Source organism: Triticum aestivum, chromosome 5B, assembly GCF_018294505.1.
Source record: "Triticum aestivum cultivar Chinese Spring chromosome 5B, IWGSC CS RefSeq v2.1, whole genome shotgun sequence".
NCBI classification, from domain to species: Eukaryota; Viridiplantae; Streptophyta; class Magnoliopsida; order Poales; family Poaceae; genus Triticum; species Triticum aestivum.
Window position 1 is genome coordinate 318,978,727 of NC_057807.1, and position 19,761 is coordinate 318,998,487.

The window sequence follows — 19,761 nt, forward strand, 5'->3', positions numbered from 1 at the left end:
TGGGAACTTCTTTTGTTCTCCGGTGTTCTGCTTGTGGGGTGCGTCGTCCTCCTCGCTTGGTGTGTTGAGCCCCTTGTGTTCGGCGTTGAGTTTGCCGGACTGCTTGAAGACCCAACAATCTCTATGGGTATGGTTTGCAGGTCTCCCGGGAGTACTGTGGATTTGACATATTTTGTCCAAGATTTTGTTGAGGTTGGATAGCTCGTCCCTGTCATCTTTGGGGGGCGGCTTTTTCTGATTTTGCCGAGAGCTTTTGAATCCGGCGTTTACTGCTGTGCTCATCGGGCTGTTGTCCTTGATCCAGCGCGGTTCTTTGTTACGGCGCGGTTTCCCATTCCCATCTCTGGGTTTGGACGTATTCGGGTCGCTGGTGCTGCTTCTTGCCAACCAGCTATCCTCTCCTGCACAAAAGCGGGTCATGAGGCTTGTTAATGCGGCCATTGTTCTTGGCTTTTCTTGGCCGAGGTGTCTCGCGAAACATTCATCTCGGACGCTATGTTTGAAAGATGCTAGGGCCTCGGCGTCCGGACAGTCGACTATCTGATTCTTTTTAGTAAGGAATCTGTTCTAGAGTTTCCGGGCTGACTCTCCGGGCTGCTGAGTTATATGACTCAGATCATCTGCATCCGAAGGTCGGACATAGGTCCCTTGAAAATTTGCCCGGAAAGCCTCCTCGAGCGCTTCCCAACTTCCCATGGTGTTTTCGGGAAGGCTTTTAAGCCAATGCCGGGCTGGCCCTTTGAGCTTAAGGGGTAAGTATTTTATGGCGTGGAGGTCATCTCCTTTGGCCATGTGTATGTGGAGGATATTATCCTCGATCCAGACTCCAGGGTCTGTTGTTCCGTCGTATGCTTCTATGTTCACGGGCTTGAATCCCGTTGGAAATTCATGATCCAGCACCTCATCGGTAAAACATAGGGGATGTGCGGCGCCCCTGTATGTAGGTGTGCCACGATGTTCGGATATTTTTTGCATTGCATTGCTCACTAGAGCTTGCTTTCTTGGCCCATAGATGGATCTAGTTGGGCCAGTTTTTTATGCGAATTCTTGGATGGATCGCGTGCCGTATTGAGTGCGGCGCCCTTTGTCACTTGAGATCGATCGTGGGGTCGTCTATCCGACCTTGTGGCTTCCTTATTTCTTGACTGTGGGGGCTTTATGGCCTCTTCATCAAATTCCGGTAGTAGTTTCTGCTTCATATAGCTCTTTGTGTGATGACTGTTGCCGTACTTGTGTGCGGTATTGAGTACTTTGCCCCATCTGATCCTGAGTGCATCTTCCGCTTTTTTGAGCCTCTGCTTCTGCTTTTTCAGGCTACGTGCAGTGGCAACGAGCCTTTGGTGGAGGTTCTGATGTTTCAGCAATTTGTCCGGCGTGAGGTCGTCTGGACTATTATCTTTCCTGGGGATGGGTTGTTCGGATTGTCCGCCCTGTTTGGACGGTTGCTCGATGGCATGTTCGTCTTCCGTTGATTCGCCCTGCTCTATGGCTGGGTCTTTGTCGAGGTGGGGCTTGGCGTGGCGCTTACGCCACCACTTTGATTGTTTTTCAAGGGAGCGATCCCTGGTTGCGCCCTTTTGATCCTCGTTGTCATTTCTTTTAGGTGTGTCCACCGTGTATACATCGTATGATGAGGTGGCTTTCCAGTGCCCTGTAGGTGCTGGTTCTTGGTCGTCTCCTTCATCGGCATCCATACCGTCGATGTCTTCGGAGTCGAAGTCGAGCATGTCGGTTAGATCGTCGACAGTGGCTACAAAGTGGGTGGTGGGTGGGTTTTGAATTTCTTCGTCGTTCACATCCCAACCCTGCTAACCATAGTCCGACCAGGGCTCTCCTGACAAAGAGAGAGACTTTAGCAAATCCAGGATATCGCTAAAGGGCGAGTGCTGAAAGACGTCCGCGGTGGTGAACTCCATGATCGGAGCCCAATCGGGTTCGATCGGAAGGGGCACGGAATATATGGAGTCCAGAACGGAATTCGGCACCTTGGAGTCACGGGTCTTGCAAAGGACTAGGCTGGAATTCGGCTCTATCGCCATAGAGATTGCGGCTCCCGGGGCGGCGTCCAACCGTCCATCCCCGACTAGCACAGTCGGCTCCGAGCTAATGATCGGAGCGGACACCTGAGCGGCACTCTCGGCGCTGTCCAACGACAGAGTTAGATCATGCCCATCGGGACAGTGCGGCACGCTGGGCCGTGGCTCGAGTCCGTCGAAGATCAAGTCCCCGCGGATGTCGGCCGTGTAATTTAAGCTTCCAAACCTGACCTGATGGCCAGGGGCGTAGCTTTCGATCTGCTCCAGATGGCCAAGCGAGTTGGCCCGCAGTGCGAAGCCGCCGAATACGAAGATCTGTCCGGGGAGAAAGGTCTCACCCTGGACCGCGTCGTGATTGATGATCGAATAAGCCATCGGGCCTAAAGGTGACGACACAGAGGAACTCTCAATGAAAGCACCAATGTCGGTGTCAAAACCGTCAGATCTCGGGTAGGGGGTCCCGAACTGTGCGTCTAGGCGGATGGTAACAGGAGACAAGGGACACGATGTTTTTACCCAGGTTCGGGCCCTCTCGATGGAGGTAAAACCCTACTCCTGCTTGATTAATATTGATGATATGGGTAGTACAAGAGTGGATCTACCACGAGATCAGAGAGGCTAAACCCTAGAAGCTAGCCTATGGTATGATTGTTGTTCATCCTATGGACTAAAACTCTCCGGTTTATATAGACACCGGAGAGGTCTAGGGTTACATGGAGTCGGTTACAATGGGAGGAGATCTTCATATCGTATCGCCAAGCTTGCCTTCCACGCCAAGGAAAGTCCTATCCGGACACGGGACGGAGTCTTCAATCTTGTATCTTCATAGTCTGGGAGTCCGGCCAAAGGTCATAGTCCGGCCATCCGGACACCCCCTAATCCAGGACTCCCTCAAGCGGGTAACACCTTCGTCCTCAAAAGATGCAAAAACCACTCCCAGTTGTCATTGTTCTCCACCTCAACCAAAGCAAATGCCAATGGCAACACCCGGTTATTGGCATCACTTGCTATCACAACCAACAAGGTGCCGTTGTATTGTCCGGTCAAGAACGTGCCATTAACGGCGATGACCGGCCCACAGTGTTCGAAAGCCCTCACGCATTGCTCAGACACCCAAAATGCATGGCCAAATACTCGGATGGTCCTTCCGTCATGAATCGTTGTTTTTTCCCATAAGGCTTGACCACATGAACCATGCCCGGGTTAATGGCGGCCATGGCTAACAACAACCTAGGGATTCGGTTGTATGCTTCCTCCCAATTACCATACAACATCTTAAATGCGGCTTGCTTCGCCTTTCATGCCTTGTCGTATTTCACCTTGTAATGAAAGATGGCTTTCACAAGGTCCATGACATGTTGGATGCTCATTGTTGGAAGTGTGGATATTGAGTTGGAAAGCCTGTAAGCGATGAACTCAGACGTGAGTTGTCTGTGGTCTTGGGACACAACCTTGCCATCCACCCTCTTGCCTCGGCACATGTGACTTGGTACACAACTCACTACGTGCCAAGTGGGACCTCCTTTCCGTGGTCTTGCATGCACAATCCATGGACATTTTTTATCTTCACATGCAACCATGTAGCGCACATTGACGTCCGAGTTCACCACCTTGTGTGAATCGATAATGCGTAACAAGCGGAAGGCCACCCAGCCGGCTTCCACCAGCCGGCAGGTGGCAACGGTCGAGGATCAGCAGCCAGAATGGCAGCCGGCACCCAAGCGGCAGAAGGGAGGCAAGTCCAATTGCTTGCCCGCCTTCTCTTACGAGCGAACCTTACATGCACCCTGCAAGTTCCATAGTGGCGCGAAGCCATCCAACCATACCACTCGGAAGTGTCATCCAACCATAGATGGACTCCTGCCTCCTCCGCCTGCCGGACCGCCTCCTCCTCAGCCCCAGCAGCCGGCGGCCCAGCCAGTCGGTGCCATACAAGACGAGTACCCGGAGGAACACGGAGCCTATGTTGTGTTCACCGGTGTGGCCGATGACATACGCAGCAGACGGCAACAATAACAAGAAGTGCAAGCAGTGGCCTCCAGCACTCCAGAATTCATGCATTGGTCCGAGAAGCCTATCCGTTGGAGCAGGGCCGACCACCCAGAAGTGATGCCTTCCCCTGGTTCGTACGCCCTGGTCCTAGAAGCTACCCTTGCAACGGAGAGGCGGGCAACACATTTCTCCAGAATCTTGATAGATGGCGGCAGCAGCATCAATATCCTGTACCATGAAACGATGGAGAAGTTGGGAATCAAGCAAAAGCAGCTCATCCCCAGTCGGACTGTATTCCATGGCATAGTCCCTGGCCTTTCCTGCTCACCAATCGGCAAGACCCAGATTGATGTCCTCTTTGGAGACAAGAATCATTTCCGCCGTGAGCCAGTTTGGTTTGAAGTGGTGGACCTTGAAAGCCCCTACCATGCACTGCTTGGCCGGCCAGCTCTGGCCAAGTTCATGGCAGTCCCCCACTATGCCTACCTCAAGATGAAGATGCCTAGTACCAAGGGGATCCTGATGGTAGTCGGAGACTACAAGAAGTCGGTCGCTTGCGCTGCAGATAGCAGCCGGCTGGCCGAGTCCCTCGTGATCGCAACCGAGAAGCGGCTCCTTGACCGGGTGGTGGCGTTGGCAGGCAAGAAGCCGGAAATGTCACCCATCCCCCAAGAGTTGGAGGTCGAGGGCTCGTTCAAGCCGGCCAAGGAAACAAAGAAGATACCCTTGGACCCAGAGCACCCGAAGAGGCACGCTGTTGTAGGTGCAAACCTTGATAGCAAATAGGAAAGCGAGCTCGTCGATTTTCTCCGTGAGAATCGGGATATCTTCGCATGGTCTCCCGAAGACACGCCGGGTGTTCCGACGGATTTCGCCAAGCACAAGCTACATGTCCGACCCGACGCCAAGCCGGTCAGGCAGCCCTTGTGCCGCTTGTCGAAAGAGAAGAGAAGAGTTGTCGGGGAAGAAATACCCAACTTCTAGCAGCCGGATTCATCATGGAAGTGTTCTTTCTAGAGTGGCTGGCCAACCCAGTCCTAGTGTTGACAAGCAGGGGCGCATGTGCATTGACTACACCAGCTTCAACAAAGCCTGCCCCAAAGACCCCTTTGCTCTGCCAAGGATTGATCAAGTGATAGACTCTACAGCCGGATGCGAGCTGTTGAGTTTTTTGGATGCATACTCAAGGTATCACCAGATAAAGCTAAACCCAGCCGACAGACTGAAGACCGCCTTCATCACGCCATTTGGAGCCTTCTGCTACCTGACCATGACATTCGGCTTGAGAAACACCGGCGCCACGTTTCAGCGTTGCATGCAGAAGTGTCTCCTCAAGCAACTCGGCAAAAATGCCCATGTATATGTGGATGATGTGGTGGTGAAGACGGAGAAGTGTGGCATGCTGCTTGAAGACCTCAAGGAGACCTTTGAGAATTTACGCCGATTCCATATCAAGCTCAACCCGAAGAAATGTGTCTTTGGAGTACCAGCCGGCCAGCTCCTTGGCTTTCTGGTCTCAGAGCGCGGCATAGAGTGCAACCCGGTGAAGATCAAGGCCATTGAGAAGATGGAGGTACCCACCCGACTGCTGGACGTGCAGAAGTTCACTGGATGCCTGGCATCAATTAGCCGTTTCATCAATCGGCTGGGTGAGAAGGCTCTCCCTCTGTACCAACTTATGAAGAAGACCACTTTTTTCAAGTGGAATGACAAGGCGGACGAAGCCTTCTCCCAGCTCAAGAAGATGTTGGCAACTCCGCCTGTCCTGGCAGCTCCGACTGAGAAGGAGTCCATGCTCCTCTACATTGCTGCCACCAGTCGGGTCGTCAGCACAGTCACTGTGGTAGAGAGCAAGGAGGAAGGCAAAGCATTGCCGGTCGAGAGACCGGTATATTACTTAAGTGAAGTACTGTCCGCCTCCAAGCAAAACTACCCGCATTATCAGAAGATGTGCTATGGCGTGCACTTTGCCGCCAAGAAGCTGAAGCCCTACTTTCAAGAGCACCCAATAACCGTCGTCTGCATGGCTCCGCTTGCTGAGATCCTAGGAAGCCGGGATGCTTCTGGCCAAGTGGCCAAATGGGCCATCGATCTGGCACCTTACACCATCTACTACCAGCCTCGCACCGCCATCAAGTCGCAAGTGTTGGCCGACTTCCTCGTCGACTGGGCTGAGACCCAGTACCTATCGCCAGCACCAGACTCCACCCATTGGCGGATGCATTTTGATGGATCGAAGATGCGCACCGGTCTGGGAGCCGGCATCGTCCTTACTTCTCCCAAAGGCGACAAGCTCAAATATGTGTTGCAAGTCCATTCCGCCTCCAACAATGTAGCAGAATATGAGGCACTCATACACGGACTCCGCTTGCCAAGGAACTCGGCATTCACCGGATCTTGTGCTATGGTGACTCCGACTTGGTGGTCCAGCAGTTGTCAGGCGACTGGGATGCCAAGGATGCAAATATGGCAAGCTACCGCTTCCTCGTGCAACAACTCAGTGGATACTTTGACGGGTGCGAGTTTCTCCACGTGCCAAGAAATGACAATGAACAAGCAGATGCCTTGGCACGGATTGGCTCCACCCGACAAGAAATACCAGCCGGCGTCGCCCTACGCCGCCTTCTCAAGCCGTCCGTCAAGCCGTCCCCAGAATCAGATTCCATCTTTGTGTCGGCCCCTCCCGAAGCAGTCGGATCCGACTTGAGGGTCCCAGAAGCTGGCACAAGGACTTCGGCAGCCGGCCCGTGGACTGCCACGGTAGCACCCGACTCGAGGACTCCAAAGCCCGGCCCGGGGACTTCAGTAGTAGACCCGGGGACTCCGTCAACCCAGCAGGCGGAAGCAATTGCCAACCCGCCACCTCCCGGCCCAACCACCCTCATACAAGTTGCAGTTGTGGCAGTAGAAGAAATAGCAGCACCATCCTGGGCTCAGCCAATCCTCAAAGTTCTGGTGAACAAAGAACTGCCGACTGATGAGATCTCAGCTAGGCAGGTGCAATGGCGAGCGACAGCGTACACCATAGTCAACAGAGAGCTGGTTCAGCGCAGTGTCACTGGAGTGTACCAGCGCTGTGTGGAGCCAGACCAGGGCCAAGCAATCCTCAGAGACATTCACTAGGGTGAATGTGGCCACCACGCGGCCTCAAGATCCCTTGTTGCCAAAGCCTTTCACCATGGTTTTTTCTGGCCGACTGCTCTTGAAGAGGCCAAAGAATTGGTACAGAAATGCCAAGGGTGCCAAAGATTCCGCTCCAAGCCGCATTTGCCAGCTTCTGCACTCAAGACCATCCCGATTGCTTGGCCATTTGCTATTTGGGGTTTGGATATGGTAGGGCCATTCAAGACAGCCTGTGGCGGCATGACTCATCTGCTTGTCGCTGTGGACAAGTTCACCAAGTGGATAGAGGCCAGGCCAATCAAGAAACTAAATGGGCCGACTGTCGTGACCTTGATCGCCGACATCACCACTCAGTACGTCATACCACATAGCATCATCACCGACAATGGCACAAACTTTGCCAAAGGAGCCTTGGCTCGTTTCTGCGCGACACAGGGCATCCGACTGGACTTAGCGTCCGTTGCCCACCTACAGTCAAACGGTCAGGTTGATCGAGCAAACGGCCTCATATTATCCGGCATCAAGCCCCGACTGGTCGAGCCCCTTGAGCGTTCGACCGGCTGCTGGCTCGACAAGCTGCCGGCCGTCTTCTGGAGCCTGCGCACAACTCCGAACAAGTCGACCGGCTTCACACCTTTCTTCCTCCTCTACGGTGTTGAAGCCGTCATCCTGACGGACATAGAGTTCGACTCCCCGCGAGTCACCATGTACACCGAGGCGTACGCCAAGGAGGCGCGAGAAGACAACGTTGACCTGCTGGAAGAGGGCCGGTTGTTGGCACTCAGCCGGTCCGCCATCTACCAGCAGAGTTTGCGCCGATACTACAACCGCAAGGTGAAGCCAAGATCCTTCCAAGAGGGAGACCTTGTGCTCCGGTTGATCCAGCGAACAGCCGGCCAGCACAAGCTCTCGGCGCCTTGGGAAGGCCCCTTCATCATCAACAAGGTGCTGGGCAACGACTCCTACTATCTAATCGATGCTCAGAATCCCAGAGCACGCAAGAGAGATGATTCAGGCAAGGAGACGGAGAGGCCGTGGAATGCAAACCTCCTCTGGAGATTTTACAGTTGAAAGCAGTATGTACCATGCTACCTTTTTGTATTGTGTACAAAGACTTTGGGTCCCCCGAGACGAACTCGGGGACTACCCTCCTTTATCTATGTGATAAATATTATGCCATGAGTATGTATAGTTTTTCCGCCTGGCTCCGGGTTCGACCAGTCGGCCCGGAGGCTCGCCGCCTTCTGCTATATGCCACCTCCTGCAGCCGGACAAGTAGTGTGTTGGCGCCAGACACTTCCTTTGCCAGAAGACGCAGCTCGTAGAGCGACTGTACGGCAGGCAGGGGTCCCAAACTGGCGCCCACACGAAAAACGACTAAGGACAAAACGCATATAGCAAAGGCCGGCATCTCACCTTTTTCGTCCGGCTGCCGAGCAGCCGGCCGTTCGGCTCCTACTTTCATTGCCAACACCTCGAACGGCTAAGTACCAGCCCTCCTCCAAATGACTAAGTACTCAACCTAGCCGCAGTCCACAGAGCGGCTGCTTGGCTGGTAAGAGGATAGCCAAGGGAGGGTGGCAAAGGAAAAAACCAAGGAGTAAAAGGCAAGGAAAGATAGAAGTCGGCAAAGCAAAGCATAAAGCTATGATAGAATATTTACATGGATAAAGGCCTTCCGGTCGGCATTCAAATGAAGTTTAAGATACACCCAGCAGGTGGAATTGTGCGAATTTAACAAAAGTGTCCAGATTAGCAAGTAGGGAAAGATAAAATCCTAAGGAGCAGCAGAAGACTACGGCTGGGCGGTGCCGGTTGGCACAGCAGAAGGCTCCGGCTGGGCGGTGCCGATTGGCACGGCAGAAGCCTCCGGCTGGATGCTGGGGTCGGCTGCACCACCTGACGTGGCAGGTGGCTCCGTCTGGGCAGAAGGATCGCCAACAGCAGTCGGGGCGGCGGAGGGCTGGAGGACAGAGTTGGTGGCATCCGTCGGAGGAACGGGTGGCTGGTCGATCCCCGCCTAGCCGTCTTGAGTAGTAGCCGGCACCTTGGTGCGTGGCTCGTTGCTTGAGGCCCAGTCAGGTTGGGGCTGACCGCCCGCCCCGACCTCCGGCAGGTCGACGTCGCTCTCCACATCCTCCTCCTCCTCCTCCTCCTCATCCTCTTCCTCTTTCTCCTTCCCGTCTTCCCTTTCATCGCTGGAGTCGATGACTTCAGCTGAATCTTCGCTGTCCTCCAGGTTCAGCCCGATCCACTCTTGCGGACCTTCGTCGCCTTCCTCGACCACCTCCGAAACAAAGATGCTGGTGTCGGTGAAGTCGGCGATCACCGCCGCCCTGTTGACAAGCTCGGCCTCCACCGCCGCCAGCTCCCCCTGCGCTTCTAGCCGGAACGTGGCCAACTGGGCTAAGTCCAGCCCAGGATACCACGCCTTGGCGAACTCCAAGGCCTCGTGCGCTCCTCCCCGGGCTGCGGAGCCCTTCCACGCTTCCAGGCGGCCGGCCGCCACCTCCAGCCAGTCGGCAATTCGACTTGGGGTGCGTGGAACCGGCAAACCTGGCCAGAGGGCGGAGACCGCCTGGGCTCCGACGCGCTGGAGACGGTGCAACATGCGATGAGCAGGCCAAAGCCAGGCCTGAATGCTAAGGATCTGTTCGCCAAGAGTCTGGGGGGCATCAACGGCGATCTGCGCGCCCTCCGGCCTCCGCTCCTCGCACTGGGCCTCGATCATCTGGATTGCGGCAACATAATGGCCCGGGAAGAAGTCTGTTCGGACGGAAGGAGAAAAATACCAAGGTTATAAGCAAGGGACCGGCCTGGATAAGGGCCAACAGTTCAAAACAAGAAATCAAGAGAATGAAGCTACCATTGACCAAGTCTTCAATGCTGCTGAAGCAGGCTGTCATCTGGGCCTCCTTGTTGGCCCAGGCGGAGCGCTCGACCTCAAACTCGGCGAGAAGGTCAGCCTCCTTCGTCTTCACCTCCAGCTGGGCCGCCTTGAGGGCCTCTGCCTGTTCGGCAAACTGAGCGACCAGGCGGTCTCGCTCCTCGTTCAGTTTATTGCACTCCACCTCCTTTCCGCGTAGAGCGGTGTTGGCCTCGCCCAGCTGCTTCTGCAAGGCGGCGTTGGCCTCTGGAAAAAGGGAAAGAAGAAAAGAGCATCAGTCAAGCAGATGAGACGAAGAAGGAAACACTGAGGAGATTCGGCCCGACTGCTCAGCAGTCGACCCGAACCTCGGGGACTACAGCCCGCGGGTGCGCCAGCGTGCCCCTGCGAAGAAAGGAAGATAGAGCTTATTCCGGCTCTTGGTCAGATGGGCGGTCTGCGTCTCTAGCTCCTGGACCCTGGAGTTGTAGGCAGTCACGCGGAGATTGTGGTAGTCCTGCAGAAGGAACACCAGACAAAGTCAGCAGTCGACGTTTGCAAGATAAAGTTCCGGCCCGCCTGCACAGCAACCGGCCCGGCACTTGGGGACTACACCCAGTGGGTGCGCTTGCGCGCCCCCACGAGAGAAGCAAGAGGATCATCCAAAGAAGAAAGCTGAAGATAACTTATGCGGATGGCGGTTCGTGACTCCAAGAAGGCCTCGTTACAGCGCCTGAGGGCCTCGGCTTCTACCCGGAGCTTGGCCTGGACGTCAAGAGACGCCTGGTTCAGGGCGCCCGTCCCGCCCCCGCGTATCCAGCCTACAGGCGCGGCGCTGGTCGCCTCGGTGTCGGGGACCGACAAGCTCGTGGCGCCGACCTCCTGTGGCCATGGTGCTGAGGCCACCTTCTCAAGGCGGCGGCGCGTGGGCGTGCGGACCTCAGGAATCAGGTCCGTCACCATCGTGTCTTCGACCAATGGCACCGGTGGTGCAGCCGGCTGGTCATCCTACGTCCTGCTGGCTGGTGGCGGCGGCGGAGGCAGTGGCGGTGGCACAAAGATGTCCGCATAGCCACGTCGCCGCCCTGCTGCTCCCGGATCGGGTGATCATCGCCGGCTCCTCCGGCCGTGGCCACGAACTCAGGCGGAGGCGGCGCGGTGTTTAGGGGCGCCACAAGCAGCGGCTCCTGGCAGCGTGCGGCCTCCACGAGCCGCTCCCTCTCTGCAGCTTGGGCTTCCGCCTGCGCCAGCGCTCTCTCAGCAAACACGGCGGCCTTGTCCGCCTGCTCCTTGGCCAGACGGTCAGCCTCTTCCTCACGCGCCTCCCGCGCATTCCGCTCTGTTGCCTCCCGGAGGTCGGCGGCCAGGTCGATTTGCCGGCTGGTCGAGGAGGCCGCCGCCGACCTGATGACCGACGCGGCGCTCGACTTCTCGAGGGTTAGCGGGGCCTTGGAATAAGAAGATAAGTCAGAAGGCTCTCACGCCAGATTGGCAACAAGACGGGAAACATGGAAAAGATACTTACGCCGACACCATGACGGGCACCTTCGGCTGCCTATGATACTTGGCCACCTTGGCCGCGGCTTCTTTCCGCCTGGTTGCCGCGGCCGGGTTCTTGGGCTTCTTCGGGGCGCTGCCAAACAGGGCAGCACCCTGCTTCCGCTTGCGCTTGCTGCCGCGGGCGGGCATCCCAGAAGAGGGGCCGGCATCGGTGTTGGCAGAGCTCCGGGTGGGGCGCGGTTCGTCTTCGTCATTGTCGTCGTCGGGCCAAGTCCCCACGCCGCCGCCTTCCTCGGAGCCGCCTGCTCCGCCGCCGCTGTCTGCTGTGCCACTGCCGCCTCTTGCGTCATCCGCCAGGGCGGCTGCCCCCAAGTCGGGGTCGTCCAGGTCGCTCACCGCCCTGTCCGGCTGGAGGTCATCGCCCGACCCCAGGAGGGCGGCCGTCGCCGCGGACATGTAAATCTGCGACCAGAAAGGAGTTGCATCACGACAGGAGCGAGGCTGAAGAAAACAGATTAGAAGGACAAGATGAAAAAACTTACGGCAGGCGGCGGTTTGTGGATGGAGTACGGACGCTTCTCGTACCACCAGTCTTCCTCCGACACCTTGAGGTCGGATATCTCGTTCACCATCCGCGCAACCTCGGCAGACGACATCCCTTTCATGCACAGCCGGCATGGGTCGCGGTGCCCGCCCATCTGGAAGATCGGATGAGGGCGGCTCTGGAGCGGGAGGATCCGGTGTTCAACGAAGTCAACAAGAAGGTCGGAGGCCACGAGGCCCTCCGACTCCTGGAGCACTTGGAGTCAGCCGATGGCGGCCGCGCGTCCGCCGACACCGGCTTCGGCTTGTACCCCCAGGTGGGCCGAGTCCCGGTAGGGGGGCTAGCCTCATAAGGCGGCAGGTTGAGGAAGTCGGCAGCCAGATCTACATTCTCGACGTAGAAGTAGGACTGCTGCCACATCTTCACAAACTGCGCCAGCTTGATGATGGGGAAGGCGTTCCGCTTCGCCGGTCGGCGCACGGTGACGAAGCCGCCGCACTCGGCCGCCGTCTCCCTGGCGGAGGTGCGGAGCTTCCCGTAGAAGAATGCTCCCCACAGCTCGAGTGTGGGGAGGACGCCAATGTAGCCCTCGCATGCCATGATGAAGGCGGAGAGTAGAGTCACGGCGTTGGGCTTGAGGTGATGAGGCTGGAGATTGTAGAAGTTGAGGAAAGAGCGGAAGAAGCGGCTCACCGGAAGGCCGAAGCCACGGAGGAAGTGCGAGCGGAAAACGACCCGCTCGTCTCCCCGAGGCGCCGGCGAGATCTCCTCCTCCGGCGGCACCCGCGCCTTGACGAAGGCCGCGTTGGGCATCCGGCGCGTGTCGTGGAGGAAGGAGATGTGATCCTCGATCACTGTCGACCCGTCCCATTCGCCGCCCTTCTCGCGCGCCATGGCTTCCGGCTGGCTGCATGAGGAGGAGAAGTGCGTCGGCGTCAAACAACGGCGGCAGCCCCCGGCAGCGCTGAGAAGCAGCGACGGCAGTGGAGGAGAGAGCAGAGGAAGAAGAAGAGTGGGAGGGGGTGCGCAAGCTTTGCTGCACCCCTCCCATCCCCCTACTTATAGCCCTCGGGCTACGAAGCCGAGGGGGCAGGGCATGGGTCGTGGGATTAACTGCGCCCACGACCCCACGCCCCCCATTTATCGCGCGCATTCACCACGCCGCAAATGGTCATGGGAATGGCAACCGCCCCCTCAGCACAGCAGATCCGCCCGGTTGCCGAGGCGCGGTAGTGGCGGGCCCGGCCCATTGTCACGTCCCATCAGGGGCGTGGGGTGGCACGCTTGCCGGGCTGGCGTGCGCCACGTGGCGCGTCTGTGGTGGGCAGCGGCCCGGGAAGCTTAGCAGGCAGGCCACCTGTTTCCCGCCTTGAAGTTCAAAATCAACCACATAGCTCCGCCTGGGCGAGGCCGGCTTCATCAGTCGGCTAGCCATAAGACGGATCGACATTCTCCTAGAGCCCGGTGAGGGGGGAAGCCGCTGAGACTTCATGGCCCCTCGACCACCATGCCTCATCGGCTTCAGGGACTACTGTCGGAGTAATGGGCCACGGGTAGGCTCACCCGAGTCCCTGAATTTATCAAGACTTTGGGCCAGCTCCGCCTAGCTGGACCCCAAGCTGAAGCTCCGCCCTCTGGGGGCCGGCTGACTCAACGGCCGGCTACCAGATGGCGCCCAACCCAAGCCTACGACATTACGAGTGGTCGGCTCCAGCCGGCCGGCCTCCAAAGAGGGCGGCATCAGGCAGGCGGCCACCTCGTGGCCTCGGTGCAGCCGAGCCCCCATCAAGAATACAAGCTAGAGCATGGCTACAGTGAAGCACGTCGCCCCCAACGTACGGGACATGCATGGCCACAGTGCTCCGTACATGCGGAGATCTCCACACGGCAGGTCACTATGCCATGTCTCCCGTGATGTCGCTCCAAGCAGGCGGAACCCTGTTCCCCACGACGGCCTGTCGGTACGGCCTGCCAGCCGCAGGTCCTACCAGGCAGTGACACCACCGAAGACGGCAGACGCCCGATCAGCCGGACTTGGGAAGGGCCGGCCTCCAGCAGGCGGCCGTCCCTTGCCCCGAGGCAAGCGCGCCATTAACCTGATGAGACCAGGTGTGGCTACAGTAACCTCCCGCCAGTCGGCGGGACTGTAGCCATGACAAGATGACCAAGCCCTCGTCATAAATGGCACGGCTATAGTAAGCAGCCACCAACCAGCCGGCGGGGCCCACTAGGCGGCGGGCCCCAGTAGTCGGCGGAGAAGCCGGAGGCTGGAGACGCCGACAGACGGGCCCTAGCAGCCAGCCCGATTACCATTGTACCCCTGGGGGGCAGGCCTATATAAGCCCCCCAGGCCACCCATGCAAAGGGTTCCAACTCTGATAGAACTAGCCAGTTACCTAGGGCAGGGAAGAGTTAGCCTTGCCTTCTCCTACCTCTAGACACAGCTCAAGGAGCACCTTGTATCACTAGTGCCTTAGTGATCATGCGGAGACCCCGCAGAGCAGGAGTAGGGGTATTATCTCCACGGAGAGCCCCCAACCTTGGTAAATTTCATCGGCGTACGTGACTATGCCTTATCCCGCTTCCAGGCACCGGCGACGTTCTACTCGCTCCCACAATGATAAGCCATCCTTTGGCATATGTCGCACCCAACCCCCGACACCAAGAGATATACCTTGGCCACCATCTACCACGGCTTCATCCGCGAGACTAACATCCTTGAACAATGTAGTCTGATGATCCCCCGAATACCTTCTCAAAAGCTTCGACCTCCTTCACCGTGAACCCCTCCTCATCAACTTGTTCATCGGGACCTTCATCATCCGAATCCGATGCATAGCCACGGGAATAAGGGATGGAATGGTCCATTGTATCTTGCACATGATATTTCTTGAGATCGCCCACATTGTTGTCATGGAGATCAACTTCATTGTCATCATCCACATACTCATCATTCTCCTCTTGTGTAGCTTCATTTTGGTTCTTTGGAAATGGGCTCAATGTTGGCCTCACTTGTTGGGTCAAAGGAGGTTCAACAATTGAGGTCCGGTTCAAGGGTGGGGGGCTACTAGCAACCAAGGCGGAGGGGTTCTAGTTCAAGTCCAAATGCAAACTTGAATCAACCTTCTTTATATCAAATAACTCAAGAGCCTTGTCTAGTGATTCGACCACCATCTCCTTGTATGCAACCCAACGTTGCTCAGAGTTCACATGCATTGTCAATGTGCATTCCAAAACCAACATTATGCCTTCCCTCCAACTCAACGATATCACTAGGGTCCATCCAATTCAAATCTTTCCTCACTTGTTCCAAGACCTTCGCATAGCTAGGACTACTATCAAACACCATGTCAAGCTCATCCGGGTCCGGTTCAATATTGCCTTTCAAGAAGGCTTCTTTGTCCACATGATGAACAAACACACATGTTCTTCCCATCCCTATAAGCTTTCAAATAACAAAACGTAACATATCTTCTGTAAGTACTAATCTGAAGATTAACACGGAATACAAACCCTAACATAGCTATGAAACAACAACCCTAACCCTAACCCTAGCCCCAACATAACAACACCCATAACCCTAACCCTAACATACTAACAAGCCTAACCCTATCACCAGCATAACAACACCCATAAGAATAACCCTAACATACTAACAACCCTAATCATAGGAAATTGGCAAACAAACATCTCATATCTCCATACAAATCTCAAGATCCATAAAAACTAGGGTTTCCCCAAACTAGCAATCAATGAGCAAATGTTAACATTTCTTGGAACAAAACAAGGGGATCGGAGGAGATTACCTTGAGGGAGGGATTGGGTTCGAAATCCACGGACAAAATCATCAAATTTGGAAGGTTTGGAGAAGGATTTGAGAGGGGGAGAGGGGGAAGATCTCGGTGGGGATGGGGTTGGGGGAGTGTGGGAGGGGGGAGGGGGCCAGCCAGCCAACTAGTATTGCATGAGCAACGCCCAACAGCTAGGCGCTGCACATAACAAGTGTGGTGCCTAGTGTCGTGGGAATAAGTCTGACAGTAAGAATAGGGGGTATGTATGAGGAGGCAAGATCCTAGCTACGGTGAGGTTGTACACGCAAGGTTACGAGTTCAGGCCCCTCGCGGAGGAGGTAAAAGCCCTATGTCTCGGTGCCCTGAGGCTGTGTCGACTGGATATGCGTGAATGTTACAAAGGGTGCGAACCTTTGTGCCAGAGGAGGAGGGTGGCTTATATAGAGTGCACTAGGACCCTCTCAAACCTCCGTTACACAGGGTTCAATGTGAGTTAAGATGGGCATTATTGGTAATGTCAGCCATAAATGATCATTAAGACTACTGAGTGAATGCCTGACCATTGCCATCCCGGGATGACTTTAGGTATTCTATACACCGAGTGGTTCTTCACATGGTCAAGTGACTATGCTGTGCTCGAGTGGAATTGGGATATCCGAGTGGAGTCTTCTATCGAGTGAATTGCACTTCGGGGTGATTCCAGTCGGTACTCCCTATTTGTCCTTGAGTGCCTTTGACTATAGTACAGTGTCCTTGGGTGGGGTGTCTAGGTCAAGCCTAAGACCCTACCCTAGGTACATGTCCTCATCATTAGCCCCCAAATGGATTGAGATCCTAGTGGAGAAAGGTTGAAGTTGGCTCCGAAACGATCCAATGCTATGGAGGCATCTCATTCAGGTCTGGGAAGTACATTGGTACCTTCAATCTTGCTTCAGCTGGCTCGATCGATTCTGATAGCTTGACGCCGTCGAGTGAATAAATGTGGTAATCCTTCGAGTGGATTAGGACGCGAAATCTTAGACGCGAGTGATTGCTCTGCGGTTTCCGGATTTTACGGGATTCAAAATTTCAGAGAAGCGCACCGGACGGGGCGTGGCGTGCTACGTCTTGAGCTTGCGTTGGTTTTCCTCGAAGAGGAGAGGGTGATGCAGCAAAGTGTAGCATAAGTATTTCCCTCACTTTTGAGAACCAAGGTATCATTCCAGTAGGATGCTCCTCAAAAGTCCCACACACCTACACAAACAAACTGAGAACTCGCAACCAACGCAATAAAGGGGTTGTCAATCCTTCACGGCCACTTGCGAAAGTGAGATCTAATAAAGATAGTATGATAAGATAAAAATATTCTTGGTATTTTATAGTATAGATGCAAAAAGTAAAGATGCAAATAAAGGTAGATTGAAAGCAAATATGATAAGAGATAGACCCGGGGGCCATAGGTTTCACTAGAGGCTTCTCTCAAGATAGCATAAGTATTACGGTGGGTGAACAAATTACTGTCGAGCAATTGATAGAAAAGCGCATAGTTATGAGATTATCTAGGCATGATCATGTATATAGGCATCACGTCCATAACAAGTAGACCGACTCCTGCCTGCATCTACTACTATTACTCCACACATCGACCGACTCCTGCCTGCATCTAGAGTATTAAGTTCATAAGAACAGAGTAACGCATTAAGCAAGATGACATGATGTAGATGGATAAACTCATGCAATATGATATAAACCCCATCTTGTTATCCTCGATGGCAACAATACAATACGTGCCTTGCAACCCTTTCTGTCACAGGGTAAGGACACCGCAAGATTGAACCCAAAGCTAAGAACTTCTCCCATGGCAAGAGAGACCAATCTAGTAGGCCAAACCAAACTGATAATTCGAAGAGACTTGCAAAGATAACTCAATAATACATAAAAGAATTCAGAGAAGATTCCAATATTATTCATAGATAAACTTGATCATAAACCCACAATTCATCGGATCTCGACAAACACACCGCAAAAAGAGTTTACATCGAATAGATCTCCACAAGAGAGGGGGAGAACATTGTATTGAGATCCAAAAAGAGAGAAGAAGCCATCTAGCTAATAACTATGGACCCGTAGGTCTGTGGTAAACTACTCACAACTCATCGGAGGGGCAAGGATGTTGATGTAGAAGCCCTCCGTGGTTGATTCCCCCTCCGACAGAGTGTCGGCGAAGGCTCCAAGATGAGATCTCGCGGATACAGAAGGTTACAGTAGTGGAAATTGTGTTTCGTGGTGCCCCTGGATGTTTTCGGGGTACGTAGGTATATATAGGAGGAAGAAGTATGTCGGTGGTCGCCTGAGGGGCCCATGAGACAGGGGGGCGCGCCCTACGGGGGGGTGGGGGCAGGGCGCGGCCTCCTGTCTCGTGGCTTCCTCGGAAGCTTCTTGACTTGCACTCCAAGCTCTCTAGGTCACGTTTGTTCCAAAAATCACGCTCCTGAAGGTTTCATTCTGTTTGGACTCCGTTTGATATTCCTTTTCTTCGAAATACTGAAATAGGCAAAAAAAAACAGCAATATGGGCTGGGCCTCCGGTTAGTAGGTTAGTCCCAAAAATGATATAAATGTGTAAAATAAAGCCCATAAACATCCAAAAGGGGTAATATAATAGCATGGAACAATCAAAAATTATAGATACGTTGGAGACGTATCAAGCATCCCCAAGCTTAATTCCTGCTCGTCCTCGAGTAGGTAAATGATAAAAAAGAAATTTTGATGTGGAATGCTACCTAGCATAATTCGTATTGTAATTTTCTTTATTGTGGCATGAATGTTCAGATCCAAATGAGTACAAAATAAAAGTTCATATTGACATAAGAAATAGTAATACTTCAAGCATACTAATCAAAGTAATCATGTCTTCTCAAAGTAACTTGGCTAAAGAAAGTTATCCCTACAAAATCATATAGTCTGGCTAAGCTCTATCTTCATCGCACAAAGTATTTAATCATGCACAACCCCAATGACAAGCCAAGGAATTATTTCATAATTTAATAATCTCAAACTTTTTCAACTTTCACGCAATACATGAGCGTGAGCCATGGACATAGCACTATATGTGGAATAGAATGGTGGTTGTGGAGAAGGCAAAAAAAGAGAAGATAGTCTCACATCAACTAGGCGTATCAACAGGCTATGGAGATGCCCATTAATAGATATCAATGTGAGTGAGTAGGGATTGCCATGCAACGGATGCACTAGAGCTATAAATATATGAAAGCTCAACAAAAGAAACTAAGTGGGGTGCATCCAACTTGCTTGCTCACGAAGACCTAGGGCACTTTTGAGGAAGACCATCATTGGAATATACAAGACAACTTCTATAATGAAAAATTCTCACTAGTATATGAAAGTAAGAACATATGAGACTCTCTATCATGAAGATCATGGTGATATTTTGGAGCACAAGTGTGGAAAAAGAGATAGTAGCATTGTCCCTTCTCTCTTTTTCTCTCATTTTATTTCCTTTTTTTCCTTTTTCTTTTTCTTTTTTTCTTTTTTTCTTTGGCCTTCTCTTTTTTTGGCCTTTCTCTTTTTGTAAAGTCCGAAGTCTCATCCCGACTTGTGGGGGAATCATAGTCTTCATCATCCTTTACTCACTAGGACAATGCTCTAATAATGAAAATCATCACACTTTTATGGATTTACAACTCAAAGCTAGAACAAGATATGACTCTATATGAATGCCACCGACGGTGTACTGGGATATGCAATGAATCAAGAGCGACATGTATGAAAATTATGAAGGTGGCCTTGCCACAAATACAATGTCAACTACATGATCATGCAAAAAGCAATAAGACAAAAGTAATGCGTGTCATATGAACGGAACGGTGGAAAGTTGCATGGCAATATATCTTGGAATGGCTATGGAAAT